Consider the following 21,909-nt stretch of genomic DNA (forward strand, 5'->3'; position numbering starts at 1 on the left):
GGTAACAGAACAAATCCCACCTGTGGTAGCAAATCCACATACAATTTTAAATCAAGTGACACCAAAAGAACAATGGTTCTCAGTTATAGATCTCTCAAACGCGTTTTTCTCTGTGCCATTACACCCAGATTCACAAAACCTGTTCGGATTCACTTTTGACAATGACTTAATGACCTGTATTGGCAAACCAATACTGCCAAAATCTCTACACAAGACAGCAGCATTAGTGACAGATGGCTTAACGCATCTGTCAAGGGGTGGAATGATAGATGTTCTCTCTAAGCTCACACCCTTTCAAATCGTTCACGGGAGGCTGTTTCCACTGCCTCTCACTAGTGAGCCTATTAACAAATCTATAAGAGAAACCACCCTAGCAGAGTGGATGACTAAGCTGCTTGAGAATAAAGAGATTGTGCTAAACAACCAACTGCCGAGTGATATCTCTCCAGTGGCTTGCAGGTTACAACCAGGAGATTGGATCCTGATCAAAGTGCTCCAGTGGAAAAATTGGAGTTCACCTAGGTGGGAGGGCCCATACCAAAGTCCTACTCACCACGCCAACTGCCTGCAAAATAGCAGAAAGATCATCTTGGATCCACCAAAGCCACTGTAAAAAAGTGAGTGACAATCCAGACATTTAGACACCGGTTCCCCTAGCTTCCAGGTGATCTGTTGGTGAAGGAAAGGGCTGATTGGGTATAACCCGCCCTTTGTCTTCTCGCTGACGGTCTACTCACCAGAAGTCTAGGTGTGCCTGGTCACCATGAAGAAACTTGTCCTCATAGTGGCTGGCATCGCACTCCTAGTGAGCTTACTAGTGCTCACCCAGAAGAAAGAAGAAAAACAGCACCACCTGCAGAAGAAGTGGACACATGACAATTCTCACATCTGCCGACCACAGCCATACACGCAACCATATATGGAACACCACCTGAAACTGATGAAAGCCTGTGCATATTCAGCAAAGCAGCCAATGGTAGTTGCACAAAGAGAGACCTGTATGCGTTAGGACTATTCCTGAAGGATCAAAGCACAAGGAAGGCAGACACTATCCCATGGTGCAACGGAACCAAGGACAACAAAGACACCCCTTGTGCCTACAACTTGACAAATTGGAATTACACATGTAATGAAGAGCAATGGGTCAACATCAACGCAAGCAACCCAAGAACCAAATCATTCGCCATAACCCTGCCACCGCACACCCAGCACCCAATCTGTTTCAACTTCTCAGACGGAAACAGAAAATTGGGCCGGAACCACAACTGCACACAGACACTTGATTTCACCAGAAGTACAAAAGGAGGAACATTCACCCTGAAAAAAAGGAACTTTCTGGGTCCAGAGAGCCGCTTGGGCCTGCGGGCCTAAAACCTACTTCATGCTCCCACCAAACTCCAACGGCCTGTGTGCACCAATACTGATCTCAGACCACACCTTCAAGATCACCGCAGAAACACACGCAACAAGACAGAAGCGCGAGGCGCCCACAGTGACGGGACACGACTCAGTCTGGGGGATGGATGTGCCCAAAAGTTTCAAACTATGGAACACAGGACAGAAGGTCCTGCATTCCCTGTTCCCATGGGTTGGAACCGGCAAAAACATGCTGCAGATTGAGACTTTGGACTACAGATTTGGACTATTCCTGAACAGCTCAGCAAAAATCAACAAAGCACAAAACGAGGAAATTGACGCAATAAGACCGGACAACGTGCATTCTCAGAACATGACGGATGCTTTGAACACTTTGAAAAAGCTTCAGAAAGCTCAATTTGAGGACTACATGCCTATGTCTAGCTCTGGAGACTGGCTGACTTGGCTACTCTATTAATAAAGGGACTGATTATCATAGCAGTATTACTTTTGTTGCTGTGTATGTTCTCCACATGTGTCTTACCCTGCATAAGAGCAATGATTATGAGGATGGTAAATATGTCCATCATCACATATGATGGAATTCCTCAGGAAGACTACGAAGCAATGTTTAAACACTCACATACATAATGACGCTGCGACTGGAAATGTTCTCAACAAGTGGCCGCTGGCTGATGACAAGATGTATTGTGACACGTATAAAATCTTAACAACAGAAGGGAATGTTAAGGAAAAAGTTATTTTGTGCTTATAAAAGTGTTCATATTTTATACACTGTAAGAATGTATCAAAATGTACTCATCATCATGCTTGTGTTTTGCAGAACAAAGTGTTGCAGAACAAAGTGTTCATTTTGATGTTGACACTTCATTTAGATATTTTGAGACCGGAAAGAAATGCAACTGAGTGATATACTGATAAGTGTTTAATATTTCTGCTTATGCAAACGTCTTTCTATCATGAACTCTCTGAACAGTCACATCACAACACCACAATGAGTTGTGAAAACAAGCTGTTATTGTTAGATTAAGTTACAGGAACTGCATGTTCTCCCCTCACGAGTGAAGAGCGTGCAGCTAAGTTCCTGTTTTATCTTTACTTTGCCATGTGACATCACTATACTGAAGTGTATAAATAAAGATGCAAGACAAGTGTAGGGGTGTGAGTCTTGTTGAGCTCTCACCCGTGCACGTTAACTGTTGAACTGTCTGAGTGTCATTTCTTCACCTGACTGTTTGATAACTGTTCACCCCTAACAGTTTGGTTTTTTTTCTCTCTTCCCCCCCTTCTCACCGTCTCGTCTCCCCTTTGGTTTTCTTTCTCTCCCTCTCTTTCTTTCATTCTTTCCCCCTGTCCTATCCCACAGTCATTTCTGTCCCGTTTGTAGCAACTGAAAATAAAATAAATTCATAATTATAATAAAGGTCAATCAAATGGACCAATATGGCAAGGCCATGATGATCCACTTGGTAAAATAAATCCGCTTGGCATCTTTCTTGGCCTTAAGACAACAATTCTGATGGTTATAGATCCAAACGGGACAAAAAAAAAAAGAAAAAAAAAAAAAAAAAAGAAAATGAAGGTGGCATAGTGAACAACTCTTTTTGACCCGTTGGTCATTTGTTGCCAGTTTGGCGTTGCAACTTGATTGACTGTTGCATGACTTTGTTTGCATTTTGCAGTCTTCAACTCATATTGGATCTAAAGAAACGTGCAAAGTGCACTGAGCTTGTAGAAGTCTAGAATTGGATCTGCCTGTCAGTAATTTTCTGTTTTGCCCACCTGCTGTACCTTTCCTATTTCTCTGCGTGTAAATGCATGCCTATTGTATTGACTTTTTTCCTGTTGTGGCCCGTCGGCCTTTACCAAGCTTATCCACTAAAAATCTCATGCATGCCTGAGCTAATTTATCATATTTTTCTTTTAGTAAAGAGGCTATGGCGTGCAAAGGATACTGGGCGCCTGGAGTCAGTTGTTGGAACATAAAAGTTATTTGATTCCTCTTTTCGAACACTGCAGGGGTCACGGTGGTTTCTGATGAGGTAAGAGAACTTATCATTATTGATTCTGATTTCGAGGTTCTGCTCCTTCTGAAGCATTTGCAGTGCAGAGACCATTAATAGTTTAAAATGTGCGGGTAGGTCGGGGGGTTTATATTGCAAAACTCTAAGGTCTCACCCATTCACTTTAACAGGAAAAAATGTTATCAACCACAACACAGATGTTGTGACATCTGTGACATCATAATACCCAGTTTCAGTATATGCAGAAAGAACCTTTATCAGCAATTATATTCCTTTAGATGTTTTTGTGTACAGCACTCAAGCAGTTACTTCAAAAATTGTTGCTGTTGTTGTATAAACTCAGATTTTTCAAAACAGGTCATTGATGCATACCCGCACCGTGTCATTGAGAGACGAAAGGAAAGTAAGAAATGTCCTTTGCCTGCTAATTTTGATATAAAAAAAAACCTATTTACTGTTCTCTAACATTTTTGTATACTTGTGCAGAATGCTGCAAACCTGCTCTGTTCAGTAGTTGCAAGCTCGTTGTTTTCTGGGCAGTTCAGATGCCTCAACAAGGTATGTTGAAAGTTCAAAAGTGGTCCAAACAGTTGACTCCTTTCTGTTGCTGAGGAAAGAGTTCGGTTCCTTTAAAGAAGACTATATTTGAAAACACCCTAAGACGCATGGTACCTAAGTAAATCCAAATTACTCTGCACTTCGAATCCCACAGATGAAGTTCCCAGTTGAAGACGTGGCTGTGCCCTGTGAACTTTGGTACGCACTGGATTCTTGTGGTATGTGTTCATATAGTTATTAATTTGCGTAATTTGTTGTGAAGCAGTTTCTTGCACAAAGTGTTTTTTTTAAATACGTTTTCAGTGGCACAAACTATTGTAATTTTTTAATTTATTAACTTTTTCTTCAGATTGTCAACATTTCTGCACAGAAAATACTGCTCATAGACCCCATGGGGAATGAAGGTGTTTATGACAGGAAAATTCTGCGCAACTGGAGGTATGTATGATACTGAGGTGTTATTCTTAGATTAAAAAAAAAAAAAAATCTTGTTTCATTACAAACACTTTTGTTCAACTAGGAATTTTCTGAGGATGAGAGGGCATGAAGACACCATGGAGTGGCAGTTACAGACTATGCAACACGACAGGCAACAGGATTCCAGCAGTTGTGGAGTTTTAATGTTAAAGGTAACCCTTATTCAAATGATTCCATTTCTTGTTAGCTAGAATTAAGACTTTAAGTGAATTTAAGTGAAGTGAAATTTATTTCGGTCAACAACAACAACACAAGTTATCATTTTACATAGAAGTACAGTAACTGAAAAAGGAATAGGCTGAAGCTTTGTGGATTATAATTATCCTATCCTTTACCTAATTAAGACTTTACATTCTAATTATGATCAATCTCACAGTTTGCAGAACACTACCTTGATTTTGGAGAGGTCAGTGAGGTGTCAACCACTACAGAGGCAGTTGTGCTGGAGCGAATGCAGATAGCTTGCACCCTACTTGAAAATCGAGGTAAGTCCAGTAAAGTCCTTATCACGTTAGAGTGTGTACTTCCATTTTAAATAGTGCTTTTCAAACAGCACAGTGCAAATAGTGCTCTTCAAACACTTTCAGATAAGACCCTTCTCAAAGTCTAATTTAAAAAATTCAGGAGACGAATTTTCCTTGAAGTATATTTGGAAAAAATGTACTATTACTCCACCTAAACTTGGTTTTTCTGACCCAGATAGACTGCAGGTCATAACTTACCTGAAGTTAAGTTCACCTCAGGTCTCTGTTCCTCCTGCCTCACCTGTTGCCTCTGTGGAAGCTCCACCATAGCCACCACCAAACAACTGACTTATTTTTACACATCGACCAGCATCCGGCCAATCCACCACCTTTCATTGTTTATACCAAAACAAAAGTAAAAAAACCTCATCGGCTCATAAAAATGAAAAATCACCATCAGTATGCCCGATGGCCAGTCCAGCTATGGTCGTGCCATCAGTTAACCCTTCACGTGGCAGCTGTGACACGCGTGCCCAGGGTTGCCGACCCCTGCTCTAAAGCATCTGATTTGGATTCCTGAGATCAAATATATTTTCCTTTGGCTTTATTTTCTTCCCATTTGTGGCTTTAATGTAGTGTTACATCCTGTTTGTTTGCTTCCATCTGTATACTTGTCATGATTCACTGTTATGTTTCTATTCTTACATTGCTGTGTGATCACTGTTCCCTCTGCTGACTGATGTGACCTTTTGTATCTTACACTGATACTTGTCATATTTGTATCTGCGCCTAAAAGATAAAAAGTTTTCCATGCTAAAACACAGCTCCACCTCCTGCAGTTCTCCCTCTGAACCACTAGATGTCTCTGTTATCTAAATGAAGACGTGCAGCACAGCAACCACAGCAGCGCTCAGATCACACGTGTCCTGTTATTATGAATAAAAGCATGAAACAGGTGAGACAGGTGGGATCAATATTAATGTTGTGGAAATATATGAAAAAGCAACAGAAGAGTGAAAACATTTCGTGTTTCTAGAAAGATCTTTCAGCTCACAGCTGCTCACAGACTGTATTTACAAGTGACAAACTGCAACTCTACAGTACATCTACAGTATATATCAAATATATTCTGTATTCAAATCTATTGAGTGATGTTTGAAAGTCTTTCCAGGTGAGTTTGATCCAGGAGGGTCTGAAGCCAGAGTCAGACAGAGACTGTGCAGAGACTGTAGAAGGACAGAGCAGCAGCAGAGCAGTCCAGATACACTGATGATCCTCTGTCAGATCCAGAGGGACACACAGGGATGATGCTGGACTCTACATTGTGTCTGACAGTGGAGCTGTTCTCAGAGCAGTTCACTCTGCAGCACTGACAGTCATCTGCACTTCTTCTCATTCCTCTGTCAGTCACTGCTGGATGAAGCTCTCCTCTCCACCTCCCAGTAACATGGCCCAGTCAGAGCGTCTCTACACACAAGCTGCTGCTGCTTCAACCTCTCTGGATCATCAGGACACAGCTCCTCCTCTCTCAGCACACACACTGTCCTGTTTACCATCATCGCCAACACCTGCAGAGAGAAAAAGGAAGAGCAGAGGAGATAAACGAGTGTTTCCAGAGACTCTTCATCAGCTGTCAGTCAGTGATGCAGCACATCCAAGGCAAGGCAAGGCAAGGCAAATTTTTTTGTATAGCAGAATTCAACAACAAGGTGATTCAAAGTGCTTTACAGAGACATTAGAAACAAAAACAAATAAAAAGCATGATTTAAAATTGATTAAAACAAGCAAACAAACAAACTAACTAAACACACACATTCACATTCACACCTGTTCGCGCGATCTGAACCCTTATCGTAAGGGGAGCTACCAGTCCTTCTGTGGACGAGTTACTTTCTATTTTAAATTGCCTGAATTTAAAATACTCTCTAGACCCAGCTGGGGAGCTACCCAGAGCTCTAAACCCACGTAACAAACAAACAAACAAACAAAACAGTATATAAAATCAAACAGATAAAATCAGTTAATGTAAGTTTTGAAATTTAAGCTTAAAAGTGTGGATTTGGTGCTTTATTCAAATGCAGCTGAGAATAGGTGAGTCTTCAACCTGGATTTAAATAAACTGAGTGTTTCAGCTGATCTGAGGCTTTCTGGGAGTTTGTTCCAGATATAAGGAGCATTAAAGCTGAATGCAGCTTCTCCGTGTCTGGTTCTGACTCTGGGAACTGATAAAAGACCGCATCCAGATGACCTGAGGGATCTGGAAGGTTCATACTGGGTCAGGAGGTCACTGATGTATTTTGGTCCTAAACCATTCAGAGCTTTATAGACCAGCATTAGAACTTTAAAGTCTATCCTCTGACGGAAAGGCAGCCAGTGTAAAGACCTCAGAGCTGGACTGATGTGGTCCACTTTTTTGGTCCAGTATAAAGAGCTGCAGGGATTTCAGTGCTGCGACTGTACTAGGACTCATTGTTGCTTCACTTTTTCTAATCTTTGGATTTTTATTGAAGTTGATGAAAATGTTTTTCCCTCCTAGTTTGAGTTTGGACTTTCAGTCATTAGAAGAACCTTGGTGTGTCCACTCTGAGCTCTGTAGGAACCCCAACAACAAGCCCAACAATCCAGATGGACGGTTCCAGCTGTTAACTGGAGGAATTCCATCCAAACATCTGCTCTCACTAAATTCTTCCTCACCTGCAGACTGTGTTCTTCACTGCTTTAAACTTGGAAATGAATGCAGTCATTGGTCTGCGTGCTGCTTTGTTCAGAGAGCTGATTGGCTGTTGACAGCGTTTGATCAGAGCATGTCAGCCGTTACTATGGTGACCATAAACGTGACAAAAAGGCAGAAACAGGAAGTGTTTGTGTCCAATCCTGAAGCCTGTCACCATTCTCCTCTCACAGCTTCACTGAGAAGCTGCAGCTTTACAGGAAACACTGGATCTTTGTTTCATACTGACTGTGTTTAGTACAATACTGCTGACAGCACCACCCACTCACTCCATCACTCTACTTACAGCAGAGTCTCCAGTCTGTAGTCTGGACTCTGCTGAAGATCAGACAGCTGCTTCACATCTGAATCCTTCAGGTTGTTTCCGTACAGGTCCAGCTCTCTCAGATGGGAGGGGTTGGACTTCAGTGCTGCTGCCAGATAATCACAGCTGATCTTTGACAAACCACAGAGCCTCAATCTGTATAAAGAATGAAAGATGTAAGTTTATTAGACAAAGTGTGAGCTTGAAATCATTCAGTGTTTCATCATCTGTTCAGAGCTGAAGAAGGTTCAGAATGTAGAAGTTTAGAAAATGGAAACTCCAAACAGCTGAAGCCAACAGGAAGCAGCTTCAAACAGGAAACTGTGCAGAGTTTCAGACTATATGTCCTGATGCAGCCAGTTGGATTTTGGAGATTTGAATCTCTGTTCTGTGACTAAGTCCTTGAATCATTTCTTCCAGTTGGTCCAACAAGACAGACTAAGTATTGGACATGTGTTGTGGCTCCATTAGGGGAGCTTCTAAATGTGATGTGATGGCCCCTCTGGGTCTGTCAGGTCACAGGACTGAAGAGAGCTCAAACTGGGCACACAGTTGTTCCAGTCTGGACCAAAGACTCTATACTGGGACTGAGGGACTGCATTGACTGCACCCACTGGGACGTTTTAAAGGCTCATGTTCTCACTTAGATCATCGATTTCTACTTACATTTCTTTCTGGGAAAAATGGGGATTACTTTGAAAACAGGAAGTATTTTCCCCAATAAGCAGCCCTGGATTAGTAAATCACTCCAACATGTTCTCAGGCAGAAGAAGCTGTCTTGTTATGAGGGAGAGAAGAAAAAGATTGAGGCACAGAAACTTTTTGAAAGAGAGATAAAGCAGCTAAAATCAGGTGTAAAAGTAAAGCAGAGGATGAGCTGAATAAAGGACACTCAAGGCTGGCTTGGAAAGGAATGAAGTCCATGGTGGGGATGCAGAACAAGGAGCAAAGATGAATGTGATGCTGAATCAGCAGAAGACTTGGACTCATTTGATTCCAGCTTTGATATCATTGATTTCAATGAAGAGCTTTGTGATTGTAGCAAAGGGCTGGTAGCTCTGAGAGTCCCACTGATGAGGTGTTTGTGTGGAAATCTCTTAGTGGGACCATCCATCCATCCATCCATCTTCATCCGCTTTATCCGAGGTCGGGTCGCGGGGGTAGCAGCCTAAGCAAAGAGGTCCAGACCTCCCTCTCCCCAGCCACCTCCTCCAGCTTGTCCGGGGGAATACCAAGGCGTTCCCAGGCCAGCCGAGAGATATAATCTCTCCAGCGTGTCCTGGGTCTGCCCCGGGGCCTCCTCCCGGTGGGACATGCCTGGAACACCTCGCCCAGGAGGCGCCCAGGGGGCATCCTTGCCAGATGCCCGAACCACCTCAACTGGCTCCTTTCGATGTGGAGCAGCAGCTGCTCTACTCTAAGCCCCTCCCGGATGGCCGAACTTCTCACCCTATCTCTAAGGGAGAGGCCAGCCACCCTTCGGAGGAAGCTCATTTCCGCCGCTTGTATCCGCGATCTCGTTCTTTCGGTCACTACCCACAGCTCGTGGCCATAGGTGAGGGTAGGGACGTAGATCGACCGGTAAATTGAGAGCTTCGCTTTTACACTCAGCTCCCTCTTCACCACGACTGACCGGTGCAGCGTCCGCATTACTGCAGCCGCAGCCCCAATCCGTCTGTCGATCTCCAGCTCCCTTCTCCCATCACTCGCGAACAAGACCCCGAGATACTTGAACTCCTCCACTTGGGGCAGGAACTCATCCCCGACCCGGAGTGGGCACTCCACCCTTTTCCGGCTGAGAACCATGGCCTCAGATTTGGAGGTGCTGATCCTCATTCCCGCTGCGTTACACTCGGCTGCGAACCGCTCCAGTGCGAGCTGGAGGCCCTCACCCGATGAAGCCAACAGAACCACATCATCCGCAAAAATCAGAGATGAGATTCTGAGGCCACCAAAGCGAAAGCCCTCCGCCACTTGGCTGCGCCTAGAAATCCTGTCCATAAAAATTATGAACAGAACCGGAGACAAAGGGCAGCCTTGGCGGAGCCCATCACCCACCGGGAACGAGTCCGACTTATTGCCGGCAATGCGAACCAAGCTCTTGCAACGGTTGTATAGGGATTGAATGGCCCGTAGCAATGGGCCAGACACCCCATACTTGCGCAACACCTCCCACAGGACGCCCCGAGGGACACGGTCGAATGCCTTCTCCAGGTCCACAAAACACATGTAGACTGGTTGGGCAAACTCCCATGCACCCTCAAGTATCCTCGAGAGGACAAAGAGCTGGTCCAGTGTTCCGCGACCAGGACGAAAACCGCATTGTTCCTCCTGTATCCGAGGTTCGACTAGCGGACGAACCCTCCTCTCCAGCACCCTGGCATAGACTTTCCCGGGGAGGCTGAGGAGTGTGATCCCCCTGTAGTTGGAACACACCCTCCGGTCCCCCTTCTTGAAGATGGGGACCACCACCCCGGTCTGCCAGTCCACAGGTACTGCCCCTGATCTCCACGCAACATTGCAGAGACGTGTCAACCAAGACAGCCCTACAACGTCCAGAGCCTTCAGGAACTCGGGGCGGACCTCATCGACACCAGGGGCTCTGCCACCAAGGAGTTGTTTAACTGCCTCAGTGACCTCGCCCCCGGAAATCGGTGGGTCACACCCCTCATCCCCAGACTCTGCTTCCTCCCCGGAAGACGTGTCAGTGGGATTAAGGAGGTCCTCGAAGTATTCCTTCCACCGCCCGACAATTTTCTCAGTCGACGTCAACAGCGCTCCGCCAGCACTATACACAGTGCAGGTAGAGCACCGCTTTCCCCTCCTGAGACGCCTGACGGTTTGCCAGAATCTCTTCGAGGCAGTCCGAAAGTCTTTTTCCATGGCCTCTCCGAACTCCTCCCACACCCGAGTTTTTGCTTCAGCCACTGCCCGAGCCGCATTCCGCTTGGCCTGTCGATACCTGTCGGCTGCCTCCGGAGTCCCACAGGCTAACCAAGCCCGATAGGCCTCCTTCTTCAGCCTGGTGGCTCCCTTCACCTCTGGTGTCCACCATTTGGTTCGGGGATTACCACCACGGCAGGCACCAACCACCTTGCGGCCGCAGCTCAATGCAGCAGCTTCGGCAATGGAGACGCTGAACATGGTCCATTCGGACTCAATGTCCCCAGTCTCCCTCGGAATGCTGTTGAAGCTCTGCCGGAGGTGTGCGTTGAAGATCTCGCGGACTGGGGCCTCTGCTAGACGTTCCCAGCACACCCTCACTACGCGTTTAGGTGCACCAGGTCTGTCCAGCGTCCTCCCCCGCCACCTGATCCAACTCACCACCAGGTGGTGATCAGTTGACAGCTCAGCCCCTCTCTTTACCCGAGTGTCCAGAACATATGGTCGCAGGTCTGGTGATACGATTACAAAATCGATCATCGACCTACGGCCTAGAGCATCCTGGTGCCACGTGCACTTATGGACACTCTTATGTTCGAACAGGGTGTTCGTTATGGCCAAACTGTGATTAGCACAGAAGTCCAATAACAAAGCACCGCTCGGGTTCAGATCAGGGAGGCCGTTCCTCCCAATCACGCCCCTCCAGGTCTCGCTGTCGTTACCCTCCCCTCCCCTCCCCGGGCCTGGCTCCAGGGCGGGGCCCCGGTAACCCTATCCCGGGCAGGGTAAACTGTTCCCTCGATATTCTTTTCATGGGGGTCTTCTGAATCGCTCTTTGTCTGGTCCCTCACCCAGGACCAGTTTGCCATGGGAGACCCTACCAGGGGGCAAAAGCCCCCAGACAACATAGCCCCTGGGATCCCTGGGACACACAAACCCCTCCACCACGATAAGGTAGCGATTCAAGGAGGAGTTAGTGGGACCAAAGAGAGAAAAAGCCCTGGTCCTGATGCTGTGGGAGGGAAATGATTGAAGTGTGCTGTGAGGAACTGACTGGGAGATTTTCACACATTTTCCAGTCCTCCTTGGAACAACAGGAAGTTCCCAGCATATGGAAACAAAGGTTAAGTGTCCTATGGCACTCAGTGATGATGGTGCTGTGGCCCCACCACCTCCACCTCTTTGTAAAGGAACTAACTGTAATCTGAAGCTTCAAATGGAACTAAGACTTCCTCCACTAGGTGGCAGTGTCTGATGAGAAAGTGTTAGTGGAGCTGGCCTGGAGTCAGAAACAGGAAGATGCAGGATTTGGGCTGAAATGGGGAAAAGTGGTTCGCAGTAGTGCCTTAAAGCAAGAAGGTTGTAGGTTGAAGCTTGTTGGCCTTTCTGTGGAGGTTGGATGTTCTCCCACAGTCCAATGAAATGCTTCTTAGGTTCACTGGTGCTTCTAAATTGGCTGTAGGTGTGGATGTGAGAGAGTGCTTCTCTGTCTCTCTCTGCTGGCCCTGTGATGGACTGCTCACCTGTGCAGGTGGACCACGCCTCTGTGACAGCTAGGGCACAGGCTGCAGCCCTGTGAGCCTAAGCTGAATAAACAGTTAGCAAAAATGATCCATAGATGAAGGTCAGAGTGTTCCTCCTTCTCTTTCCCATCATTCATGCTGGCAGTGGAGGAGATTTGGATGTTGGACTGTGTTTTGGATGATGTGTGTATGTTTGTGTTGGACTGCTGTCTGTAAAGCAAACGCACATTTTGCTTTGGATTTCAGTGTCAGACAGACTTTAAGGTGGAATGAAGAGTTTGAGAGTTTCACAGTGAATTATCCAGTAGAGGATTTTTCTTCTTCTTTGAAGCTTTGAAATGTGAACATTGTTCTGCTGCAGTCAATGGACTAAACCAGAGAAGAAGAAAACAGACTTTACCATGAAGATCCTCAGTGTGGATCAGTATAATATCAGCCTGATGTCTGCAGTTTAGTGTCAGCACAACTTTCACATCATATTCATCTCAGCACAACTAAAACATGCTGACTGACCTCAGAGTTTCAAGTCCACACCCTGGACTCTCCAGAAAACCACACAGATGCTTCACTCCTGAATCCTGCAGCTTGTTGTTGCAGCTCAGGTCCAGCTGTCTCAGATGGGAGGGGTTGGACTTCAGTGCTGCTGCCAGATAATCACAGCTGATCTCTGACAAACCACAGTCCATCAATCTGTATAAAGAATGAAAGATGTAAGTTTATTAGACAAAGTGTGAGCTTGAAATCATTCAGTGTTTCATCATCTGTTCAGAGCTGAAGAAGGTTCAGAATGTAGAAATTTAGAAAATGGAAACTCCAAACAGCTGAAGCCAACAGGAAGCAGCTTCAAACAAACACAACAAGAGAAAAAACTCTGAATGTTTCACATTAAAGTCGTACATTTCTCATAAAAACAGGACAAAGACTTGAAAAAGTCGTGTTTTTCCTTCCAGGAACCACAAGGCTTCACTTTTAAAGGTGAAGTGTGAAAGAAATGGACATATTTGAAGTCCAACACCTTTTTCCAGTCACATTGTTAAAGCAGACAAACTACAAGCTCATTTTCATTCCAACAAGTCATCTTCTGACCTGGACTAACAACACTGGTCTCTATGTGCAGCTGGCTGTGAGACCAGTGCTCAGGGAGCGTCTACAAAGTGCAACACTGAAAGAACATCACACACTCATTTGCTTTCATCATCCAACCTGAAGAGGAAACAGAGACGCCTCCCCTTCAAAGTAAAAGCTGCTCCTTTTGGACACAGTATCAAAGAAAGTCTACAGTATAACATAGAAACGACAGAACAAAGTTTTGGTTGCGTTTTCTTTTTTTTCCTTTTAAGTGACATCAGAAACAGCAGCATGCGACATCACGTGATGGCGGAGCTTCAGTTCATCCTTTGTCATCTTTTTTTTTTTTTTAATAGGACAGGGGGAAAGAATGAAAGAAAGAGGGGGAGAGAAAGAAAGAAAACCAAAGGGGAGAAGAGACGGTGAGAAGGGGGGGAAGAGAGAAAAAAAAAAACAAACAACAAAAAAAACCTCCTGGGTCACCTGTATGGAGAAAAAAAACAAAAAAACAAACAGAGGAGACAGCAAACAACAAAGAGCAACATAATAATAGAAAAAAATAAAGCACCATCACAATAAACTAGCTAGTCATAGATATCAATAGTTACTAAATAATAGACGATATTGTTCAGCACGCAAGATAGAAAGCGCACAGTGTGCTTTGAGGCAGCAGCCAAGAAAGCTTTAGTCCGCGTCTGTGAATACCCATGTGTACACCTGTGTGGATCAGCATGCTTGCATTCCAAAGGTTTCTCCATGTAATGATCTGCTAGGGAGTGTGGGGAGCCACAGCCCTGTCCTTTATGGTATCAAGCGGGTATGGAGGAGATCAAAACTCCAGACATCCAGAGGCCCCCAGAACACAAGAGACCAAGGAAGACCCACAGAGGGGCAGCTGCGCCACTGTCCCAGTAAGAGCTAAGGAGAGTCCCAGATGAGGGCTCATTCAGCAGCCGCGGAGCAGAAGCCAGGGGGAGTTGCAGTGATGCGCCCGTGGGCTCCGCCGGCAGCCAGCTGTGCCTGAGTGACCGAGCCCCAGGCCGAGAGGCCGGGGGCACCTCACCTCCGAAATGGCCCGAGCGAGCCCCAATAAGCGGCTGCCAAGGAGTGAGCCGGTGTGTACCCGGACGCCCACCCCCAGATACAAAGAACCACCAACGCACCGACACCTGAGGGAGTCCGCCACCGGCAGGGGAAGTTTTAGTTGCGTTTAAATTGTGCAGAAATGAAACTACACTAAGCTCAATTATGTGACAGACATTTCATCCCATGTCAGTTTGGCCTCATCCTGGGCCAGATTATCCAGCACACACTCTGACCACAGGCCCAGGGGCAACGCACAGCTGGCTCCATCCAAGAGACAGGAAACAAACCAACACAATAATAAAAAGCACCATGTGATCTTCTCACATCTTCAAGACAAACATAGTAAAAACATGAGCATATTTCTTTCCTGATAAAATGATGTGACAGGTAGAACAGAGTAAAGTGGTGGTGTTACAGCCTTTCTCCCCTCTGCTGCCGAGGCTGTTAGTCTCTCCCAAACTCAGCTACAGGACTTCCAAATGAATGAAAGCAGCAGAAGTGGCTTTACAAATGAAAGAGGAAGAGGAGAAGAAGAGGAGAGGGAGGCCACCCTGACCATCACTCCAGCTGAAAACATCACACTTCCATTAAAGTTGGTGAGAAAATGTTGAGCAGGATGAGCTGCTGGCTAATCTGGAGGCTGTAGCAGCAGCTCACAGTCACAGTGGATTTCCACTCATGAAAAAGCTCTGGCTGCTTCATTTCTCATCTCATATCAGAGACTTTAAAGCTTCACTGAAGCTGTACTGTGATGCTTCCATATTCCAGTGAGGCCTCCATAATGATTTCAGCTGTTCTGTACACACACTGTGTGCCCTGTATGGCTCAAAGTCTCTGCAGCCTGTTTTATCTGCTATCATCAGATCTTCATCATCCTCATTCACATCCCTCACACACTCTACAGCCTCATCAGCACTGACTTCATCTTCACTGACTGATGGAGCACAACATGAACCTGTGGAGGCTGAAACACTGTCCTGTCAAACATCTCCCCGTCACCACTCCACTTCTGTCAGCCTTTAAATGAACCCTGCTCAAGTCTGTCACTTCTGTTTGGAGCCAAAAGGAAAAACTGTTGTTCAGTCGTTTGGAAAGACAACATTTCTGAAAGCACTCAAACTTCTTCACATTTGTCTTCAGACACATCCTGAACATTTAGGAACTGAAGAAAGTTTCAAACATCCATTAAAGACCTGAAATATAGAAAAACAACAACAGCTGCAGTCAGTGAACTCACCTCAGAGTCTCCAGTCGACAGTTTGGACTCTCCAGTCCAGCACACAGAAGCTTCACACCTGAATCCTGCAGGTGTTTCCAACTCATGTCCAGCTCTGTCAGATGGGAGGGGTTGGACTTCAGAGCTGAGGCCACAACTTCACAGTGAGTCTCTGACAGTTGACAGTGAGTCAGTCTGTGATGATAGAAAATATAAAATGTGTTATTATAAAAGCAGAAAATCTGCATTATAAACACAGACTGAATGTATATGAAGACAAAACAGAGTGAGGTCATAATCTGATGAATCTGCTCTTCACATCTGTGCTTCAGCTCCTCTTACTGTGTTTGACATGACACAACGATTGAGTCTCTCTCAGACCTGCAGACTTTTAATGAGAATCTTTGTTTGGCTTTAATCTGCAGATGAAGGAGGAAGATGGTGTCACATTTAGGCTTCCATAATGTCCACAGTCTGTCACTGAGATCTGATCCAGAGTCAGAGTGAAGACACACATTTGGACTGTTTCCTGTTTTGACTCCATAACATTTTGAATGAGTTCAGCTCAGTGAAGAGTTCCAGCTGGAAAGATGATCTCTGTTTGCTACCTGCTGTCAGGTACGACTGTTCACGTCCACACTCAGGAAAAACCTGCTGACTGTTACCAAACGGAGCAGAAATCTCATCACTGGACAATAATGATGAATGAACTCAGAGCTGCTGATATCAGATCTGATTTCAGGGGAACTAAACACAGAAATGATTGGCTCATTTGAGCTTTCTGAGCCATTATCTGCTGGTGTGTCGCTAGTTGGCAGAAAATGATTTGTATTCCTGTTCAGGGCTTCAGTGTTTATGAGTCCAGATCCAGGTGACAGCAAGTCAAAATGATGTTACCTGTCTGTGTCCAGCAGCAGCCTGTATTCACTTTGAACATTGTTATAACCTGACATGGATCAGTTTGTCTTTGATTGGTTTGTAAATGTCACTGTTTCCATTGGACCTGAGTGACGTACAAAGACAGAGAGGGAGAGAAAGGAGAGAGAGGATGGAGACAGCAAAGAGAGAGCAAACACAAACAGGTGAGAGTGGACAGGTGACCAAGGTCAGCAACCAATCAGAGAGCTTCTGTTTGACCCACAGTCACTGATGATGACTGCACATAACCAAGCAGTGTGTTACTCTGATATCAAATATGGATCCTGCTCTTATAATAATGCTCATCAGATGATATTATTGTGTTATTTTGTAGCTGAATACGATGTTTGTGTGATTATCAGTGAAAGAAGCAGTGAGGAGGATGGAGAGAGAGAGAGAGAGGACAGAGGGTGAAGTTAGAAACACTAAAAGGATTTTTCATGGATTTCATGGATGATTTGAGTGATTTCCAGCAGGACACTTAAACATGTCAGTGGATGTCCTAAAGAACATATTCACTGATATGAAACGTGTCATTGAACAGGATTAATATCAGTGGAAACATGGTGGAAACAGCTGTGACTGCATGGATGTGACACACTTCAAATCTGTTCTCCACTCTTGGATTTGGGATCCATGGAGCTGCTGCTGAGTCTGTACAATAAAGGAATGGTGTGGAAGGTTGCAGCGTACGGACACAAACACTTTGTGGTTACAATCTGATTTTATTTTCAAAATTAAACTACTAACCTACACTGATCAGTGATGTTAATGATCATATCTGGACTCACCCAGCCTTTCTGCAGTTCCTCACAGCTGGAATCAGTCTCTTTCGTCCCAGCACTGATGTGTTGTACTTCTGCAGGTCCAACTCATCCAGAACCTCCTCTGACATCTGCAGCATGAAGGCCAGAGCTGAGCACTGGATCTCAGAGAGTTCCTTCTCTGACTTCAGGAACTCTTGGATCTCCTGAAATAATGAGAGGTCGTTCATCTCCATCAGACAGTGGAAGATGTTGATGCATCTGTCAGGAGAGATTCCATAACTGTTCATCTCCTTCAGGTTGTTGATGACTCTCTGGATTGTTCCTGGACTGATCTCTTTCTGACCCAGCAGACCTACTAAGAGTCTCTGGTTGGACTCCAGACAGAGGCCATGAAGGAAGCGAACAAACAGGTCCAGCTGGCCATTTTTACTCTGGAGGGATTTCTCCATGACTCATTTAAGGAAATCATCCAGAGAGGACTCTTTATATTTTTTCCCAAAGAAGTTCTTCAGCACCTTTGTCTTCCTGTTGGTGTGACATTGGAACATGTAGACTGCAGCCAGAAACTCCTGAATGCTCAGATGAACAAAGCAGTAGACTGGTTTCTGGAAGATCACACACTCTCTTTTGAAGATCTCTGTACAAACTCCTGAGTACACCGAGGCCTCTGTCACATCCAGACCACACTGCTCCAGGTCTTCTTGGTAGAACATGATGTTTCCTTTCTCCAGATGTTCAAATGCCAGCCTCCCCAGCTTCAGAAGAACTTCCCTGTCAGCCTCCGTCAGCTCCTGTGGACTCGTCTCACGTCCCTCATGGTACTTGTTCTTCTTCCTCTTTGTCTGAACCAGCAGGAAGTGTGAGTACATGTCAGTCAGGGTCTTGGGCAGCTCTCCTCTCTGCTCTGTAGTCAACATGTGCTCCAGAACTGTAGCAGTGATCCAGCAGAAGACTGGGATACTACACATGATGTGGAGGCTCCTGGATGTCTTCATGTGGGAGATGATTCTGCTGGACAGCTCTTCATCACTGAATCTCCTCCTGAAGTACTCCTCCTTCTGGGCGTCATTGAAGCCTCGTACTTCTGTTAGCCTGTCAACACATGTAGGAGGGATCTGATTGGCTGCTACAGGTCGGGAAGTTATCCAGATGAGAGCCGAGGGAAGCAGATTCCCCTGGATGAGGTTTGTCAGCAGCTGGCTGACTGATGACTTCTGTGTGACATTAGACAGCAGCTTCCTGTTGGTGAAATCCAATGAAAGTCTGCTTTCATCCAGGCCGTCAAAGATGAACAAAAGCTGAGAGACAGCCAGCTTCTCTGCTGTGACCTTCTGTAATGTCGGATGGAAAACATGGAGCAGCTCCAGAAGACTGTACTGCTCATCTCTGATCAGGTTCAGCTCCCTGAATGAAAGCAGAACCACCACACTGACATGTTGGTTCTCCAAGCCCTCTGCCCAGTCCAGAGTGAACTTCTGCACTGAGAAGGTTTTTCCAACACCAGCCACGCCGTTGGTCAGAACCACTCTGATGGGTCTCTGTTGGTCAGGTAAGGCTTTAAAGATGTCCTGGCACCTGATTGGAGCGTCATGGAGGGCGTCCATCTTGGAAGCTGTCTCCAGCTGCCTCACCTCATGTTGGGTATGAACCTCTTCACTCTGTCCCTCTGTGATGTAGAGCTCAGTGTAGATCCTGTTGAGGAGGGTTCTACTTCCTGTTTCATCACTTCCTTCAGTCACATGTTCACATCTCCTCCTCAGACTGATCTTATGTTCATCTAAAACCTCCTGCAGACCAACATCTGCTGAAAGAAAGAAAAACAATGAGACTAAAGCGAAAGAAAACTCTTCAATGTCTGAACAACACAAGAAGTCCAGTTTTCAGAAATGAGTCCATCAGCAGACAGATGTTCAGTCTTACTTTGTACACAGCTGCTCTGACTGGCTGTCTGCAGTCCAGCTCTGCTTCTGGATCTTTCTCCACACTGGGGACAGGAGGAGTCTCCTGATGAAGCAGACTGGTCCCAGTATGAGGAGATGCACTGTCTGCAGAACCAGTGTCCACAGCTGGTAGAGACTGGATCCTTCAGGACGTCCTGACACAAAGCACAGCAGGACAGCTGCTCCTCCTCACAAACACCACTCCTCTTCCTCTCTCTGTGAACACATTTCTTCATCACTAAAACATTTACTGTCAGTGAAAAACATCCAGATGTGACCAAACTGCAGTTCCTCACAGTTCCTTTGATGTCATCAACACTAATGAGCTGCTCTTCCTGTCTGCCTGTCTCATTAAACACTGAGTGATGAATACAAACTCAACACTTCCTGCAGACTTCCTGACTTCACAATAAAAGCTTTCCATCAGAGAGACAGTTATGACTTTCACTGTTTTACAGCCGCTGTGTGCAGATTATCTGGGTCAGTTCACTCTGAAGCAGCTTAGAAGTGTCCGTGTAGAGCCGTGGTCTGACACACAGAGACTTCTGATTTTCTCTATTTAAACAAACATGATGAAGATGAGCAGGTTTCTCTTCTAGTATAAACTCTGTGTCTCTCTGGCTGGCTCATGATGGCTTTTCAGGTTTTATGTTTTGCTCTCTCCTGCTATGGTTTTGCCTGCCTGGGTGGAGCTTGTAATGGCCTCTCGCTCTTGGTCCACCCAGCTATGATGATTACACCACCTGTTGCTGATTCACCTGGGCTTACCGGTAACCATTTAACGCTGCGGCATGGAGCAGTTTGTCGCTGGGACATTGACCCTCCTGTGTTCATGATCTCAGTTCTTTGCTAAGAAATCTCTCTCTAAATTCACCAGCTGGGTTAACTTTGTGTATACTTTGAGTAAATATTTCCCCGGACCTGGGCCCTGTTTCAGGAAGCCGGTTTAGTGGAAAAACTGAGTAAGTATACCCTAAGTTAACGAAAACTCTGGGTTTTCGGTTTCACAAAGCGAGTTCAGATGAAGCCTCAGTGAGTCACTATGACGACACACTCCGTGAAGCTAACCTGCCCCCTAGCAGGTTTACTTCAACTAACCCTGACTGTCTCCGCCCCTTTGTCGGAAACCTGACAGTAGGAAGTGTCGGACATGGCGTGCCCCTTCCTTGAAGAGCCAGTAGATGTTGAAGCCCAAATTCTCCGCAGAGCTCTCCGCCGGGAGAGAGTGATTAGAGCGCGTTTGGACATTATATCATTTCCTGATGATTTTCTGTGCGAACGTTACCGTTTCTCAGCACAATCTATAAGTTATTTGAATAACATCCTCAGGCCATATATTACGCATGTGACACATCGCGGACATGCTCTCAGTTCATTACATATTATTTGTATTGCACTTCGGTTTTTTGCAAACGGGAGCTTTCTGTATAATATTGGTGACGCTGAGCACGTTTCCAAGGCTACCGTCTGTCGGGCAGTCAGGAATGTTACAGTTGCACTGAAACGTCTCCTGTACTCGTTTGTGGGGTTCCCCGGTCACAGACCCACAAGATTTATCAAAGAGGGATGCCACAAAATTGCAGGTATCAGGATGACCAAAACTTAATTTATGATGTGGTGATACTTGGACTACTACTTAAATTTTACATTTATTTTCAGGGCCCTGGGCTCTATTTCAGGAAGCCGGTTTAGAAAACTCGGAGTGAAAAACGATACTCAGGGTTGAGTAACCCCGAACTGTCCAACTCGGAATATTCGGTTTCAGAAAGTCTGATAACAAGTAGTTCAATCAACGCGGAGTTGCTTTAACCCCAAGTTAAGCGCGCACACGAGGATACATAAAGCCCTGATTAGTGGAGCACAGATTAAGCGAGTCACCATGGAGACGGAGGGAAAGAAGGCGCGGCCAATGTATTTTACAGCGCTTGAGGCCGAAATTCTGATGGCAGCATATGCCGATAACATGCAAATTTTGCAGAAAAAAAGTAACACAGCCTCAGCTGCCAAAGAAAGGGAGCATGCATGGCAAAACATAGCCGACAGAGTCAATACGTGAGTGTTAATTTAAACATTGATCTAGGGATTTCCACCCATTTAACACGTTATTTATTATATTTTATTTTTTATTTTATACATTTTATTTTGTGATGTGATCTGAGCGCAGGTGCAACCCAACAGGCCCCAAACGTTCCTGGCAGCAAGTAAAAATGAAATATAAAAATATAGTCCAAACAGGTAAGGTGTAATTGTATTACGAGCCATAGTGCTTGATCTGTTTGTCCCATGTAAATCAATTGCAGTTAGAGGCTACATTAATTTTCTTTCTGTAAGCACTTATTGAAATTATCTGAGCACATTACAAGTACATATTTGCTTACTCTGTATGCTCAAATTTGACCCGTTATGGCCACTAGAAAAAAAGCGGAGGCCCGAAAAACAGGTGGGGGTCCTCCACCACCACCACTCACAGAGCCTGGCCACTTGGCTTCCACATTTGTGATAATGTTGGCAGCATCACATATGATCTTCACAGTGCAGAGAACACAAATTAGCATCCATTACTATAATGAAAT

At 45.4% G+C, this 21,909-nt stretch overlaps 1 protein-coding gene and 1 pseudogene across 2 annotated transcripts in view; one reads left to right on the forward strand and one right to left on the reverse strand.

The window, feature by feature from the left end:
• The window catches only part of LOC147336505 (uncharacterized), a 462,456-nt gene that overhangs the window by 16,947 nt on the left and 423,600 nt on the right, over positions 1–21,909 (forward strand). The window lies entirely within an intron of this gene.
• LOC147336506 (protein NLRC3-like) lies at positions 4,667–20,239 on the reverse strand (annotated as a pseudogene). Its single transcript, XR_015128287.1, has 6 exons — positions 19,317–20,239; positions 17,421–19,200; positions 15,733–15,906; positions 12,855–13,031; positions 7,918–8,091; positions 4,667–6,468 (listed from the first exon to the last, which is right to left on the reverse strand). The product of XR_015128287.1 is annotated as a protein NLRC3-like (transcript).

Source organism: Aulonocara sp. 'chitande type north' Nkhata Bay, linkage group LG3 (assembly GCF_057382095.1).
Source record: "Aulonocara sp. 'chitande type north' Nkhata Bay isolate Kocher_YH1m ecotype deep benthic linkage group LG3, A_spYH_male_GT1.1, whole genome shotgun sequence".
In the NCBI taxonomy this organism is placed as follows: Eukaryota; Metazoa; Chordata; class Actinopteri; order Cichliformes; family Cichlidae; genus Aulonocara; species Aulonocara sp. 'chitande type north' Nkhata Bay.